This window comes from Danaus plexippus, chromosome 4 (assembly GCF_018135715.1).
Source record: "Danaus plexippus chromosome 4, MEX_DaPlex, whole genome shotgun sequence".
NCBI classification, from domain to species: Eukaryota; Metazoa; Arthropoda; class Insecta; order Lepidoptera; family Nymphalidae; genus Danaus; species Danaus plexippus.
In genome coordinates, this window is record NC_083538.1 from 7553395 (window position 1) to 7572783 (window position 19389).

General features: G+C 28.1%; 1 protein-coding gene across 2 annotated transcripts in view; it reads left to right on the forward strand.

Annotated features, from left to right (window-relative positions):
• Positions 1-4914: 4914 nt before the first annotated feature.
• Positions 4915-19389, forward strand: part of LOC116768754 (CUGBP Elav-like family member 2) — a 202225-nt gene continuing 187750 nt past the window's right edge. The window contains exon 1 of one of the 2 annotated variants that reach the window (XM_061524763.1): positions 4915-5098. The gene's annotated coding sequence lies outside the window, so the exon portion shown is untranslated. Of the gene's footprint in view, positions 5099-13963; positions 14129-19389 lie in introns of those variants that run through there. The other variant, XM_061524759.1, reaches the window with a different exon arrangement.

Below are 19389 nucleotides of genomic sequence, written 5' to 3' on the forward strand. Positions count from 1 at the left end.
GCTATCACTTTTATTATAATAAATTTCTTGAAAACAAGAAGTCGTCATAGAAAAATTAACCTAAAATTATATTTTAAAAGTCATCAATCTAAGAAAATAATAATTCATTTTGTAATATCATATTTAAGGCCTAGTAATGATACTCAAGTCGGATAAAAGTTCATAAAAAAAAGATTGTTCGTTGAATCCACTTTGATTGTTCAGTATTGCGGTATATATAAGAGTTCTCTTCTCTTCCAGCAACAATTATCCTCTTGTCAACAGTATTTCTCAAAATGGCGACGCACTTACGCCTATTTATATGCCACTTAATGAGTATTTACAGTAATTTCACTTTACTTGATAACCAGTTGTCTGAATTGCATTTAATAGGGCATTTAAATATAACTCCATCCTTACAGTATCGTCAGAACATTTTATTTTGCTTCCTTTTAAGTTTATTTCTCTTCTAATTATGCTAAAGAGGAGTAAATGTCTATTAATTTAAAATTCACTATATCTATTCGGATGAGGCGGTTCAAAGTAAATCTAGTTATTTATAAATAATACGTTCTTATTATACTATGCACATATTTAAAATCACTAACACACCCCCTGAAACTGCAGACAAAGAGATTAAATTCAGTGAGATTATCTAAAAGCTTCAGTAATTAATTTTTAATATAACGCTAATATGAGAAACAGGTCTTGTTTTCTCTAGTTAATATCGTCTTTTTAAAATTATTTGCTTTAATTTGAATACAGGTATAAAGTCGGACGTTAAAATGTTCGACAAAAAACTATTATACGTGACGTTAAAAGTATGTTAACTGTTTTCTGATAAATTTTGATTGTTGGTGATAGCCAATGATAATTTTTTTACTGTTTTTCATTGCTGCCTCTTGTGAATTCTTATATTATTATTATGTTAATATAGAATACTTATATTTCAATTGTAGTATAGGCCGTGAAAAAACCTGCATGTTACCTGTCACTTCGCATAAGTTGAAGTTGGCAGCAAGAATTTTAGGCATTTTATTATTGGATAGGTTTATCGTGAAGATGAATACCTAAGGACCTGAGAGTGATTTATGATTAAGTTTAATTTCGATGCAGTTATTAATTTAACTTTTAAAAATTATTTATGATTATATTTCTGTTTTAAAGGCGTTAGTGACATTAAATGGAGTTAAACATTTGAAAAAATTCAAAAGTTAAAACACATATTTTACAACATGTGATTAATAATAAAAAACTAATTATTTTGACAACTGAGATCCCTTTTACGGACGCACATCATTTAAAAGATTGGACGGTATAAACTAGGTGTGTTTACGATGTTGCTTTCAAGATTGTCTTGGATGGTCGCCAAATAAGCCGGATGTTCCAGAACTGCGGACAATCCAATGATTATAATATTATGACAAGTGCTAGAAGCATTTCAGTATGTTAAAATGGACCAAATTTTTGATCGGGATTTCTTTTAAAGGTAAAATACTTTTGATCTTGACGACTACTTGCTTTAAAACAGATATTTGGAATATTGATTGTTTAGTTATCGTTACACATGTAAGCGTTGTGTCGTTTTAAAGAGGTAATATTATTTATTAGTTCGGTAAATTTATTACTATGTGTCCCAAATTCTATCGATCTATATCTGATAAAGTCCGTTAACATGTATATTGGAGATCCATCTTGGAAATTCGGCTCAACCGATTCAGCTTGGGTCAGCCAAATTTTATGGCTAAACTTGTTCACAATGCTATCTGAAGTGTTATCCCAACTGGCTCATTGCCAACAGGATGCTGTACTGAAACTGGCCCGATCATCTTACACAGTGTATGTCATTCATAGGTTATACACTCTCTATATAAAAAAAAAAATATGCCAAATAATATATTTAATGAAATATTTTCAAATAATTGTAAAACCGCCTTATAAAAATTTGAGCTTAGAAAAGTGGTATGGTAGAGCACTTATGGCACATAAAAGTTCACACTATAAATCCGTTTCTAAAAAGATATTTCTTCTGGATACAAAAATACCTTTTTATAATAAATATAATAAACTTTAAATCAGATTATCTTTAAGAATATGCAAAATTTATAAAGTTACAATATTATTTCAAAAAGGAATTAGACAACTATAAAATATTGTTCTTTTCTGAACGTTATTTCCACTACAGACTGAAATTTTTATATTGCTTATTTCTATTGATCGCACAATCAAATAAAAATTAAATGATTTTGAATTTATATGTATAAAAGTATGATAAGCTTGACAGTATCACTTAATAGTACGTCAAGCTCATAAGAGAGCTATGCCAAAAGCGTTTATGTGGTTTAAATGAAATACTACTGTAAAAAAATGAAATGAGATAAACACCAAAGAAAAACGAAAGATACTTTGCCAATATATTGAGCCCACAACAGATAAAAAACTGTTAATCAGTAAATACTTCCCTATATGTACTGTATTTCTCATGTATCGAAATCTCAAGATTTGCAATATTTTATTCAGTCACAATAACATGATAACAAAACCGTTAAATGCAGCAAAATTTCACTAACAGTCAAAGCTCACGTAAACGTATTAGCGTACTCACCATATATTCCTATAGGCGCTCGCATACATCACGAGGGAAATTTTTCACACTCCATAAGACGACAATGATCGCTACTAACGAAAGAAAGATATCCGTAAAATACGTGGCCGTGGCACGACGCCAACACATTCAACTTTGAGGACAAATCTCTATAAGACAGTTTTATGTGTTACAAAATAAGAGGCAAGGATTTAGATGAGCTCATTCTTGTTAGCAATTATCTTAAATGTTCCATTTCATTTGTTTCTTTTCTATTTGAAAAAGCGCTTATTGATAATTCATATCAATGAATAAGAAAACGTATGAACTCTCTGTTGTTGTGTTTGTAAGTAAACTTTTTAAACAGATGGTGTTTAGGACGATATGGACGTGAAATAACCTGATTACTAAACTATTTGGATATACAGATTATAGAGCTATTGATAAAATACTTCATCTGTAGACATTATAACAGGTAAATTATTAATTAAAAAGAATAATTGAAGTAATACCCACTTATTAAAATTAACTAATGAAATTATAGAAACAAAATATATTTTTATTTAAATCGCTAAGTAAGTAAATAACGAATAAAGTCCTTCAAATCAAGTATAAAAAAAAACAGAGGACATAGTACAATAAAACCGAGGTTCATGTTCTACTTACGCCAGTTTCATTGTAAGAAGCCTTTAGAATGCAGTTTATAAATAGCATATCGATCAAGCCTGTTTGATATCACATTCGTTATGTAAATAATTTGTTACATTTCATTGTGTTATATAAATGTCTATAAAATTTTAAATAAGCTCAAAATATTTAGTAACACATATATGTAACTTGATGCTCCATTTATTATTATGAGCAAAAAAAATGCATGCCATTGATATTACGAAATAATAAAACAATGTATTCAAGGAAGTAGGAAAAAAATATTTCTTCTTATTTTCGAGATTAAATTCATTGTAAAAATCTGTAAATTACAGGTGTGATGTTAACAGCAATTTTTGATACACATAGGACATTATCCACATCGACTTTTATTGTCGTCTATAATGTAAATATCTTTGGATGTAATAAATTTCCTTACAACTTTCGAATATATGAAGGAATATTATTGTAAAATTACTTACTATTTTCTGATTTGTTGGCACACAACAAACATCAAAAGCGAATCGATGCTTGTAAAGCATACAAATGTTTAGAATGGTTCCGAATCCGTATCGAGCGGACATCGACTGCCGAATCAATTATTAAAAGCCTGTATCGATTTGGACATTTGCCGCTAGCTGTCCCTTACTACATAAAGTTGGTGATACAAAGAAACTTTTTAACAATTAGGTTTGCTATAACTTAGTCGTTACTTTTGTTAAAAATATACGTTTTAGATACCGTCAATTATAAGAGTCTCATTTATTCATGCATATGTATAAAAATACATATTTTTTTCATAAGCAATTCTATCTGAAACCCTAGTTTAATATGAATAGTTTTCTCCTTATTGTCTAAAGGTTACAATATTAAATTTAAAATGCTTTTAAAGTTATATTATCAATGGTACATTGCTGATCTATTATTTCGTGCGGAATTGACAACTGCTATTTCTTACATGCCGTATAAATACTCCAAATAGCTTCCACAGACTTATGATGGTGATAAATTGTTCTAGCCTGTGAGGTTTTCATAAACTTTGCTATCACCGTGTCTTTGACCTTTTATTTTGTAACCTATTTGACATAAAACCTGTGATGCTTGGTCACCAAGGTATTAATTGTTTATTTGATAAAAAAAATATTTAACTCAGCCGTAGATTTCATTGATAATACAAAATTATAAAGATTTAATAGAACTTGAATATTAAACACGTTTCAACAGCTTTTCATAAAAAGATTCCGTCTATTCAATAACCCCAGATAAGATATTTCATTCGTCTCGACCTACAATTTTGCAATATTTTACGTGTTTATTAAATATAAATCTACATACACTATTTAATATATTCCGCATAATTTTTAATCAATAACAAAAACAGGAATATAAATTCTCTCATATGCAACAAAAACTTGTGGCGGAAATATAAAAAGCATAAAAACGAGCGCACTTTATTACCTGAAGCCGAACGCTCATCCCACGACTCACAATATTTGATAACAGTAACTAAAACTCTAATATAGATTTAGTAGACAAGGACAGAAGAAATTAGTCGTTCTTACCTCATTGATAAATACGTATTATATATATATATCGATCTGTTAGCTTCGATGCGTTCGCTGTATATGAAAATAATGTATTTACTTATGTCTACACGGCAATGTATATCTAACGTACGGCCAGTTGTCAGTTACTTGCGGTCAGGAGTGGAGAGGTGTCCAGTGGGGTTAATAAAATTGTTTTTCCTTCAAAGTTGTATTTGGCGCGCAACACGTGGTTTTGCCGAAAGTTGCGAACGTATTCGGCCTATTAGCTGCTTTCATTTAGTGTTTGTGTGTGTCATATCAGTGTCTATGTGTGTGAGAAAGTTATTTAATTAGAAAAATAGTAAGTTGTTTTGTTTGGATAAAAATAGTTAATTTATGTAAGAACATGATTACACCTTGCTTTTTAATGTGTCACCGTAACCTGTATATGAGAGTAAATTCGTAAGTCCTAATGTTTATTAAATAAAAGAAATAAAAACAAATAGAGAATGAAATACATTCCAAATATACGATTGCGTAGCATTTGAGAAATGGATTGGAAACCTTTTTTTATAGAATAATTATAAGTCATTAATAAAACCTTTTACACATGAATGGCAGATAATGCCTAGTGAAAATTTTATACGTGTCATAATAAATTTTTATTTATAATTTTCATATTTTTACTAGAAAAGGAATTTTGATATTACCAAAAATATATATTTAAATAAGATTATAAAATATTAATCCTAGTGAGTTCTTGGTATATAATAAAAGTATTACATTTCTATTCTAGACGGGGCTAAGAATGCACGTCCTACTTATAAATAACCGTGTGCGCATACCCTTATGCCAGTTGACCCATAAGTTATCATATGTGAACCACTCAGGTCAACGTGTATGCATCTATATCTATTCCTTAATCGACTTGTACATAAAGTACTAATGTATGAATATAGTGCATAATAATATTATTCATATATTTGTAGACAATGCACTCAATTTAAGTATTTAATTTAATGTTATGATATTCCAATGATATTTCAATTTAATTTGTGAAAAAAATAAATGGAAATATCATTAGAGTAGTATATAAATAAATTATTTAAAAAGATTTCAGTTGTATATTTAAAAATTAAATACAGATATATAATATTAAAATAATCTAATCTACGGAAAATGCCAGACACTTCGAAATTTGTCTTGCAAAACAACAGATATTATACAAAAAATAGATGACCGTTTATTGAGAGGTTTTTGTTTAATTATATAGTAACAAAATTATACATTTTTGAACAAGCAGCAAAATATTCTCGTGTGTTATTTTAATAATATGTTATTTCTAAATAAATACGACAATTAGGTTTCACTTCAATTTTGAAATTATTCCAAAATATTGTTATGCTAAAACATAGTAAACAATTAACTTTTGCTATTAAAGAAAAAACATAAATATTAACCTTTCATAATTTGGCCTTTCAGGTGATCATTTATATTAAATATACCGAGTCTCAAACGGACTAAAGAGCTAATGCCTTGTAAAAGACGAAATTAATGTTGTATAGTCAAGTCTATCTAATTAGGATCACCTAATAGACCTTCTTATATATATTTAATGTGGAATCACATAGTGAAATATTTTAGTTAATAATATGATTGTTAAAAAATATTTGAAATATTACTAATTATTATTAAAACGCAATATTTTATTCAGCATTAACATATCTGTGAAATTCATACATATGTTTGTTGCATATATAAACATTCAAATCCTGACACAATATTGAAAAAAAGTATTAACTGTTACTGAAGATCTTAATTTTCTATTGACAGATTTTTTTTAAGTGTCGTAAAACTGATTTAAAAAAATAATCTCAAATATTTTTTTCAGTAATACAAAACAAATATTTTATTCTGAAAGATAAAGAAAATTGTTCTGAAACACTATAAAATTTGTACTCACAAAAAAACTAACAAGACGTTGATAATGGAATCAATTCGTTTAAACGTCTAACAATAAAATAAAAATACATTTCAACATAATCTTTAAATTAATAAAACTACTGCAGGGGAAAATAAAATGCGAAAGTGTAGGCGTGACCTTCATATAATTATTTTTGTCTTGCAACGTGAAACTTGGTCGATGCAAAATGTTCTGTCGCTAGCTATAAAACACTGAAGATTATAAACGAGAGTGTAAAGGAGTACTCTAAAGAAGTTTATTATATTTGTGCCTTTATAATCAGTATATAAAGTATTTGGTGTATATCTTACATGTGTATGATATTAAATTTAAATATGATGTATGAATATATTTAAATATTTATAGCTTTATAAATTTATTGCGTTTTATTTGATTTGGTTTGGTTTTTGATATTGATTCAGTTCATTTGTGTAGCCTTAAACAAACATCAATCGGGCCACAATTTTCAAAATATTATGTGATTAAAATAATTTTTATATGAAATAAAAAAAAAATGAGTCAAAACTAATAAATGTTAACAAATATAAAATTTTATTTAATAATATTATAGGTATAAAAATATAACACAATACATACATAGTATCGTAGTGAAGAAATTTTATTAGTATTACGAAATTTACATAAAAATTAGTTCGAAGAGAGGATCTTCATACGAACTTTATTATCATCCAACTTAATCAATAATATTTTCATAATATTATTAAGGCGAAAGTGAATTAATTTTTTGTTGCTTTGTCCCCTAAGGTAGATTTTTTCATATTGACAAACATTATGCATTATGAAAATATACCACGATGCTTACTCTGTATGTAGGTCAGGCCAAAATCCCGTAGATGATCAAAAAAAAATCTGTTCTTGATCTAATTGTTGATGTATTATATATAGACGGATTTCAATATGTACATGTGTGGGCGAAACCTAACATCAAACATATCATAGCATATCGCAAGATTATTATCTAACAAAAACTACCCAAATTGTTATGTTTTATTGCCCGTCAATACGATTTTTAGAATAGCACATGTTATTTGTGAGCTATAAATAAAAATTTAGTTTTTTTTAAAGTAGTTTTTATTATACTCTGTAATTATATAAAATTACCTTAAAATTTTACTTAACCTGACATAAAGCACGACCATTGAACGTATAGTCAACAAGAATGGATTTGTATTCAATTTTATTTTTATATTTTTTTTTAATTTAGCAAAGTTGCATATCTGTATTAATTTCGAATATTCTACTCAATTCTTTTTGTACTAAATAAAGTTTATAATAATTATAATGTTCGAATTTATCTCATTCTAGCAAAGACATCTGCCCATCATGTACAAAACCCTAAGAATGCATGACCTACTGAAAATCCTTTAGAAACCAACATTATTTTCAAATTTTATTTTTTTCCTGCCTCAATTCTTGATACGAAAGCTGATAAAAAGTATCTGATGAACTGTTTCTTATGATTAAACTATCAGGGATGTGAGAAAGAAATTGCTCGGAAACGCTGTTTAATAAAAGGAAAATATAAGTCATGTCAAAAACCTAAGGACAAACTTGACTTACCTAAACTATCTGCTAAGTCTTGTAAGAACAATAAAGCTGATTTGTTAAAGTATTGTCGTCCTGATAAGACTTAAACAAAATGGAGGGACAAAACCATCCTAAATTAATAGATTCATTTATAAGCAAACGTTAAACGGCAACGGAAGCGACACCAACTTCTACTGGAAGAACTTATTGTAGTAGTAGTCCAACACAAGTAATAATACTGTTTTGAAAAATCTTCAACAAAGGTTTACTCTACAACTAGATGTAATAACAGAGACAATCTTGTGAACAGTTGGGACAACTTAGTCTAGACAAAAACTATATTTATTTATGCCTTCAACCGATGTTAATTCCATGTACCGAGTACCAAAAATACAAAAACAACATTATCATATGTCACATCCCAACAATCTGATCGCTACCATTTTCACCAATTTGCACTTAAGTCCAAATTGCTATGATACTTATTTAATTTTTTTAAACCCTTCCCTCTTCAAGTAACAACTTTTTAAACTAAGGTTGGTGTTCGCAAAAACGAGAAGTAGTGACAATAACTATTAAAATTAGACATAAAAGTCCTACTACTTCTTCGACGGTTCAAATGATAAACAAGGACTTCTTTCGTATAATGTAATGGTCACTGTCATAGTTCAATGACCTTCAACGATATTAGTAAATTTTTAATAGGTCTTGGTTCCATGTTAATAAAGTGTTCAGTTCAAATATTTATCATACTTGTCCATTTGTTGTATTCAACGAGAACCCGTCACTCGCAATCCTAAGAAACGAATGTCTTGCGTCAATCCGTACGAAATTATCTATCTCAATCAACACTTTTAAGCTTCCGTACATTATTGTTTTATTAAATTTATACGAAGCAATGTATGCAACACGCCACCCGTGAAATTCGGTTAAGTATGTATTTTGGATCGACTCCAAAACAATTAGTGCACCGTGCTATGTACAGTAGCGACGATGGCGGAATTGAGAGGGCCCTAAACGATATTCATGGCTATCACTTTAATAACTCTTTTAAATGAATTTTCCGTATTTTACAAGAAGCAAGATATACAATATTTATTTATACAACTTTGTTAAAGAGGAACTAAAATAATAAAATGCTTTTATGATCATTCAGTGGCTTATCCATAACGATTTCTAAGACTATTCTTATCTTATTCGTTAGAATATATTATTTTTGATTTTTATTCTGATATTCATATGGGGACTACTAGTTATTATTTTTATTTAAGAAATAAACAAATCAAATATTTAACAGGATTAGTTTTTTATTTGTACTTAAACCAAGATTGCAATCAAAAATTATAATTATAAAGTAAATTGTTTGAGAACTACGCGACAAAGGCGAATGGCCCAGTTAAACCATTTATGTTTTGATTTATTACTAACTATTCAACAGTTAATCATTTCAAACCGTTCAATAGATGAATGTCACTGTTGTGTGACCATTGACTAATACTATTGATTTATACTAAATTAGAGATACCAAGTTACATGCAAACTATTGGATTTCTTAGAATATTGAGTTGTTATTATGTCATTTATGGTCACACAAAACTAGAACACAAGTTATAAATAAAACTGAAAAGGAAATCTCTAACGCAAATTAGAACCAGGCGAGTGACATTTAAAATAATTATGATGCTTATCAAGAGGACATAATAGAGTATTTTATTTTTCTACTCTTTTGAAGTTCGGTCTATTAATTTTCGTAATAGTTGTTGGCTCGTCTAGTTCTACGTGATACCTATTGTTAATTCCAACAGACATCTCATATGATGATTTTATTTAAATTTTGTTTGTTTGAAATATTATGTACCTCTTGAACTTAATTATTCTATACAAGTTAAATAAATAGAGCAAATTTTATTTGTACCGTTAAGGAAACATCAAATTTTATGTGAGACATGTCCTCGAATATGACCTATTATACTATAACTGACTGAAAAATTATTTACGTCAATATATTCCATTATGTAAATAAACCTGACAGCTCCACATTTTTTTCGTTGAAATTAGAATTGGTTTTATTAAAAAAAATGCATCATTACAGAACATATGCAAGAACTATTAGTAAAGAACTCAATCCATCGAATATGGACGTGACTAAAAATAATTTAGACATTTTGTCAATTAAATAATACAGAAGTTTTTTATAACATTACGTTTATTTTAAAGTTTCGCAATCAGGGATTTCAAGCTTCATTTGCTTCGAGCTAACATGTAATATCTTATGACAGAAAATTACTTTAATAACTTCGAACAAGTATAACAATAAATTCAACGCTTGCAATTAATGTACTTCTAAAGTTACATTAAACGTGATTTATATTATTATTTTTATTCCTTATTTTCAAAGATTACAAAAATATTTTTGTCATCCCAATTTAAAGTTAGCAGAAGTTAGCTGGCCCGCATGATTCCTTCTGAGCATCAACTCACTAAACTCATCAGAGCTCATCACTATAGTAAAAATAAGACAAACAAATTTTAAATAATATTTTTGGTTTCCTCTATTAAATCAATAACAGTGAAAAATGTATTTAAATTTTGGCAATCAATATTTTCAGGATCAAATCCAAGTACTGCTTGCACAACAATAAATGGGTATATTGAGTGCTAGTTACAATGACAGTCATTTTAAATAATATACGATAAAACTGTAGGACTCATTATGTCTTCAGATAAGAACAACAAAATTAAAAAAATATCGTTTTCAGTATGCTGTATTGCTGAAAATTCATATACAAAATAATTAAAACTATTCGGGATAGACTATATCAGATGAACAGAGTATATCTTTCTAAATTTGCGACTAATAAAAATAGTCTTAGGTAAGATTTGACTTAATATTTACGCAATGAATGAAAAACATATCTTTGACATGTTCTTTGTGTTTTGTGAAAAAGAAGACAATACAATCATTATAATTGGCGTATCGAATGTCTAACAAAATCTCGAACAAATAAATTAATATCTGTTATTTTACCAATAAATAATAATTATTTGTCATCTTTTAACAAGAAAAACTAAAGACAGATCTAATTAAGAAAATAAAACAATTTCGTATATAATTGCAAGGAACATACATAAAATACAAAATGCCATATAAATGTCATCAAACATTTTATTCAATCAATCAATCAAAGCAATCCTCACCTTTCTACATCAGATACGTGTAAATGTATGAAAATCCTTAAAATATTCGTCGCATAAATATCCTTAAAATAATCCTATAAATACGTACAATTTAATTTAAGTACAATATATCTGAATTGACGTGATTCATACTAGTGTTTGGCAAGGGGCCGATTTGTGCATTAATTTAACGTACTTAGAATTCGAATGTATCTTAATGTACATAATTTATATATTCGTTTTGATTTATTGGACGATCTTAATTAATCAATCTAGCTTGCTTCTTCTGATGTGAAGACATAGCGAAATCAGTCCAAGAAGATTTTTTTTATAATATTATTGATTGAAATTTCATAGCGTGTCGTAGTACGCCGTTTTTAAAAGTCATGACACATTGTTCTTCAATATTATAACTTAGTTGAATTCTAATAAAATCTCAGAAACAAATTTTCCAAAAACAAATAATTTTAACGGTGCTTTCAATATTATTAGCACGTTGACACTAATTAGAATTAACTCAATTGAGAACGACCGTGGGCTATATTTAAAGTAACATTTTACTTTATAAATAAGACCAGTCCAAGATTTGCCTATCGAATTCATTCATACACATAAACATGCGAGTGCAGTGGCCTGATCTATTTTAGCGACGATATTAATTAGACAGTTATTGTTACGTGTCAACGCATGTGCATTTCCTATTATAACTTCAAACTTTATTGCTTTCTGAGCATTAATTAATTAATTGAATAAAATAAATATTTATTTAATAAATAGCTTTCGTGCAATAATATTTTCAATTATTAATAAATAGTCTGTTAGAAAGACCGTTGAAGAATTAAAATGGTAATGCTTTTAAAATTGCACTCTATTTCATCCACCCTAATTCTAAAAGAACTTGAGTAATAAGAAGTATTTTGCTGTTAAACTACGAACACCCCAAGGGTTCATTAAAATAATTGATACTGATTTTTTTTTGGGGACCAAAAAAAAATAATTAATTAAAAATACATACATATATGAACCACAATAGGTTTTTGAAATTAAGAAATCACTGAAAATAACTTTGTATAAATAACGTTTTATCGAGAAAACCTTATAACCTTTGTACATATTTTATTACAATTAATCGTAACATTTAAACGGAACACAATAGTTAGCTGTAAGATCGATAACAATCAATAGTTGATAAGGTCGCAAGTTACTTGGTTACGGCGGGCAACAGACACTGACAATACAAGAAGTAAGGAATAATAGAAGTGATATTGTATACAAGACGTATAATAATGACAGTTTTATATTGAACATATTTTTAGATACTCATATTTTTTTTCCACACTAGAAACATATTCTCTTTCCACATAGTTCTTCTAGAATCTAGATATAACTACTTTAAACATCTAATGATATTCATTATAGTGTTAAGACTTAATATTTTTAGATGAGATTTTGATACAAAATTATAATAAATGTGTACTTCTAAAATCTCTTATCCGTGGAGATTTATAGATCAATATCCTTTTCGTTGAATTAATAAAAGACAGATACTTGATATCGAGTGAGCATTTGAAATTTCGATCACGTTCCTTGTGATATCTTTGAAAAGCTTTCCTCTTATCTACCAGTAAATATTAAAATCTTAAATCTTGTACGTTCCTTTTGAAAAAGCTTAGTGTTTAAGAACAAGATTTTTGTCTGTTAATGGTTTAAATAAAATTAGTGTTACTGTACATTTTTCATTTTAAATATTTTTTTTAATATATACATAATTTAAAACGTTCATTATTTTTATTCAAATGTCATAAAAGACTCATAAATTAAGCATCATTTATAAAGTCATAGATGCTATCAATCTTGCACCGTAATCTTCTCCTTAAGTGCTCTCTGGCAATATTATTTATTCATGATCAATTTGCGATGCAATCAGGTCAGATATAGAGCTTTCACAATGTAGAAACACAATTTGACTTTGATAAAATACGTTAACAAACTTCCAGGGACGTTTTTGCATTTTTATGAGGGGTTGTAAATTTTTGTCATACGCTGACTCAGGATCTTTCTGAGATGGTGCTGATAAGCGGCATCTGTTTTATAGAATAGGGATCGAGTTTTTAAGATCTTGATAATATGTTCAAGGAACCCCGCTGAAGATTTTTAGAAACCAAATCTCTATTAACTAGCAAAAACATACTTGAGAAAAGTTAATAGGTCCAGAGAAATTTTAAACTGACGCAAAACTAGATTACGTATTAAAGTATATTGTGTCTCAATTAAATACAATAAAAAGACTTAAGAAAATTAAATAAATAATATTTAGCTATGTATTTTTATATGGTCAAAGTGACATGAATCATTTCTATATAAAAATATGTACTTAGTAAATAAAATATTTTATTTCTTAATATTAATTTTTCTGACTTATAATATATAATATATTTGATTTTATAATGACATTCAACCTTATGCGTGATGCGTAACTGGACAAAAACAGCTCTAACAATCGTAACATATACATTTAGACGTCATTAGACAGTTACAAATAAATGGCGGAGCAATGTGACTAAAATTTTAGTTTATCTTTTGTGTTGTGTGTTTTTTTATATATATGTAGTCTTTTGATTTCGATTAAATATATTTAGATTTGCACGAAATTTTAAGTGTTTATATACGAGTGCAGTTGGCAGGTCCGTGATTCTTGTAAAGGTGAGATTTTTATTATACGTAGCCTAAATAACGCGGATTGTAAGTAGATTTCACTGTTCTGGTCTTAATAGTCAGCCAAAGTCAGCCAATTTATATTATTTACTGAATACGTTCAAATTAATAGCTATTAGAGAACATTGACATTAGCCCCCAAAAGTCACTTAGAGAAGTTTCGAGGGCAATAAAATACTTAACACCGATATCAATGAAAGTGCAGCTTGCGGGATTATTTTAGTTCAAATTAAGCAGAATACCAAATGAGAATGCACAGAAATAATAACTTGGCGTTAATATAGAGTTGCCAAGTTAACAGAACTGTGGATTTACTTTGTTTTAGTTACGAGGGAGTCTGGAGTTATGGTACAAGTAAATGTACTTAAGTTTCTGAAACTTCTAATATTAATGACCGAATCAATCTTCTATTACATGATTGAAAGGTTAAATTGTGGTTCTTTTGTATTAAAATATTGTAGCTTAACCTTACCTCCAAATTCTTATCACAATAATTAAATTACAAATATTTTATTTATGCATTAGGAAGAAGGTGACTTCCAAAAGTCACCTTCTTCCTAATGCATAAATAAAATACACATATTTAAAAAAAAAATGTTAGTAATTGACTGGAATAATAATTTTATGATTACACGATAATATTATTTTTGGAAAAAATTATACATTTAATACTGAATACGCGAATACTAAGAACATGCACAAATGACAAAGAATAATTTTCCGCAGTTTTTGCACACTTACATCAAAATCTTTACATATACATACGTAAAAGCCGGATTCGGTTCCCCTCATCGGGTTTTTAATCCTCTTATCGCTCAAAGCATCCACTCGAAAAAGCGACAACTTAAGTTCACAAACTTTATACTTATATGAAGAATATTACAATAAATTATTTGAATGTGAATAATAAATTATTGCAACTAATGCATTTACTTAATATTTTGATTGCACAAGCAATATTTCTTTCTATTCCACATATTTACACCAAGCAGAAGTAAAATTTATACACTAAATCCAATACGTAAATAATATTACCTCTATCCTTTAGTTCACATTATAACAAAACTCCACTTTGTTTTAGCGGTTCTGTGGTACATTTTGTCTTTGTATACACACTCATACTAAACAAAAATTAATGTTGACTTGCGAGAGGGTTACCTATTATTCTCGACCGCTATCTCTTCAAAAGGCTCTGCAACAATCTCTCTTTACTTTGACGAGTGCCTGTCTGAATGCGAACAATCGTTGTAATTACGACTGTAATAGTTAGGGCGTACGCCGCTGGACCGTTCGTGTACGCGTCAGGACTTACGTTGTGTTCACGTTTTGTTTCGATGATTATGAACAAATTCAACAACATTTTGCGTAAAATATAAGTACCCCATCAAATTAATTATATAATTAAACAAAAATTTTGCTTTGATGTTTTGTTTCATCATACAATCGTGACTGGTTCGTCGGATAAATAACTAGAAAAACAGCCAGAAAAAGTCTAAAGAGGCCCTTACGACTTGCATACTATTTAAAATGTGTGTGGTTTTTAGCAGTTATTAATATTTTTAATATTTAAAGTCTTTGGACAAGGACTTTCGAATGGCATCTTATATTTTTGGACTGTTTATTATCTTTTATTATTATATATATTAACTTTTTATTATCGGACAACTAGGCAATGTGGGCGGCCATTTTGTCCTTGCAAGCCTTCCTCGCAATCGAACGTAGTGATTGTCTGCCTACTTTCTCAAGTGTACAGCTGAACATTGGAATTAGTTTCTCTTTTTTTCCCTAATTATTTAAAATATTTGGCAATCGTGAAAAGTATATTACTGAAATAGTACGTTCACCACCTATGACTTTATTTTCACCTATCCATAGTTCTAATGACAGTCAAACATTGTATATCATTGTCATTATTTTTGATATATTTCATATGACATATCCTCCATTTTCTCTGCACTAAAAAACAGATGTAACATCTTTCGCTAGATTCAAATATTTGAACCTTAACCAGGCATAGTACTGTTTATCGACCACCTAGGTAATTGGAGTTTTATAGTGATCTTTTTTATTTTTTAAATTCATAGAACCTTTACTTGTTTACCAATATTTGCAAATTTCCTATAAAACTAAACATTTTTTACTAAACAATTCATTTCGGGAAAAATCATTATACTATTAACATATGCCCTATACCAGTCTGGCGGTACTTTGATATGGACTCTGTTTCCATTACACAAGTTGGCAAATATAAATATAAAAAACACAATGATATACGTTCAGTGACATAAGTATACAATGACATATTGACTTTGAAATTTCACATCATTATAATAAATAATATTAATGGGGGGTTATCAATAAAGAGATTAAAGTTCAAACTATGCAGTTCCTATTTAAAAATAGGGATAATGGAAATAAATTATAAAACGACAGAGAGCTCCTTTACAGGTATAGTGCAGAATATGACGACTGTTTGGTATTAATATTAACATTTTTAAGAAACAGGTATACATTGTACAGGTAAAAATTAAGAAGACAAAAATGTTTAAAAATATGTTTTAATGCCAATACAAATGGGGCTAGATTAAGGGTTAAATATTTGATACATTAAGTCCGAGTTTTAAAGGCCGTTGACGCTCCAAGTAAGAATTGTTCTTTATAAACTCGGTTGTTCCTTTAAAAATCGTACTTGTAGATTAACAACAGATAACCTTACACTGTGTCATTTAGATCCATGTTATTGAACATTTCTGATAAAGAATCTTCTTAATTAATAAATATTGTATAGGAAAAAAATATATAGTCATGATGGAGGTTTTCTACGTGTAAATCTTAATATAACAGCTTATAAATTGCTTGTATATTATTTAAAATATCAATAAACATGTTTTAACTTTCTTTTAAAAAAAAAATATAAAATATTTCATCCAGCACCGGACTTAAAATCTTATAGATCTTTTATTATTCTGTAAGTTTTCAGTTCATATAGTAAAGATGTGTATCATTATACTAACGTTACGTTAGGTAAAATAAACGGTTGACTATATTAATAGTAAACATAAAAATATCACTTAGATCTAGGAATCTGAATCTATAAAGTAAAACTGGACCGTTTTACTTGAAGTATTTATAAGTAACATGGTTTATAAGAGCTTCTTTATATTATTCAATATTTGAAAACATAAATTTGAAATGAACTTTTTATAATCTTCAGTAATCGTGAAAAACAGTTTTTGTAAACAAAAAAGTTTTAGTACACAATTTATTATTAAAAGTTTTTAAGACGCCTTAAAAATATATATTTTTTTAAGTTTCTAGGATTATAAAACTTTTTACTTAGCTGCAAGGCTTAAACAAAGTAGTTTTCACATTATATACTTTCGTGATGAAAGTTAAGCCGTTTTCAAAGCATTGTCTTTTTTAAGAAGTGTTTATTTTCATTATTCTTTCTGAAGCACAGGTCGTGCTTAATTGAATAAATGTTTAACAATTGTCCCAATCAGAATTATTAATTAAATTTTGTAATCAAGTTATCAAATAATAATAAGTTTTTGACTTGTCTTTAACAACACTCGTATTATTGGCATATGAAAGAATGTGAAAATTATTAAGATATGTATTTTATACTACTTGTATTGTGAACTTTTACTCATTTTTAATGTTTTTAAAGTCGATCTTATTTGATGATTACTTTCAGAGGTTGTTTTATAAAAGATTTATTTAATATCATCAGATTAATAAAGTCAAAAATTCATTTAAATATGTGCTCTACGTATTATAATTTATAAGGGAATTCAACAAACTATTGACATCAGTGACTTGTATTTTTTTTGCTATTTTCGTTTATACTATCAGACATACAGATTCTTAGTAATTAGGTTATAATAAAACGCAAAAGAAGGAAAGAAAGAATATTTAAAGTCCAAATATATAAATGAATAAAACTATATTGTTTGTCTTTTATCAAAAACTCTAAAAAAACCATTGTACACTACGTATAATTTTATTAATTATATATTTGTTCATATAATATTTATTTCTTAAAAAATAAAGGTACGGTAATTCTATTAAAGTATCTTGTTATAAATATTGGATTCTCAAGTGATTATGGATTTTGCTTCACTGACGTTTTGGTTACATCAATGTCAGAAAGTGATTTTCTCGTTTTAGGATCTCACAATGGATGAGGGGTTTTAATTTCAAGTCCGCGATTGTTCTCTAACGAGAGCCGAATCGCTGACAGTAGCGAGCGGCAGCCGTTTTACTAAGCCAAATTTGTGGCTATCTGAGTGACATGCGGAGCGGAATTTTATAATTAAATTATTTTCTATTTAACAGTCTAAAACATTTTGTTTCTGATCCAAAGTAGTTAAAAAACAAAATGGAATTATTTAATATTAACAGAATTTAATGTAATCTTCAACAGAACCTCGCGAGTGTTGAGATTATTATATAATAAACTGTTTCAAATTCATTGTTCAAAACTGACATTATCTTCCCTAAAGCAAGTCATTGAATTCATATCATTAATTTAGAAGCAACCGCGCATCTCAGGGAACATGCTTACAAGACAGAATTGTTCAACGTATCAGTTCAACTTTTCTAGTTAACAGGGGTGAAAATGCCTTACTTGTGGTTCTCTCGTCATTTAATTTACTGAGCATCTGTCATCACTTTTCCTAAGCACGATTAGGGGTGACGAGGAAATCCGACTCGGAGCCGATAAGAAATTAATTGTGTAATATTTTTGTATTCAATACGTTATGAAACTTATTTAAACGAACTCTTTTTTTTCAGTTGCAATGTTTGTAGGTGTAACGGGTTAATTATCTTCTATAATCAATTTAGCTTACTTTTTACTGTTTTCTTAATTTTTTTGGAAGGTTACCGTAAGTGAAGTTTCTTTATTTTTGGCCTAATATGGATAAATTAATCCTGGAATACTTCAAGTATATTTTAAAGCAACTTTTTATATCAGTTTAAAAATAAATGAAATTATAAAAAAATTAAGTTTCAAAATTATTTAAATCTTATTATTTCAAAATAAATTTTAAAAAGCACTTTATTTATAACGAAAGCGAAAAAGAGGAGGTCAGCGTTTAATTAAAATAAACCCATTAAAAATACAAAATTTATAATGATTTACAAAAATTTTTAAGACTTTAAAACTAGGATATCCTTTTTTTATTAATGACAATATTACTCGTTTTTAATATTTATCATTACAGAAATGTTCTTAATAGAATTAT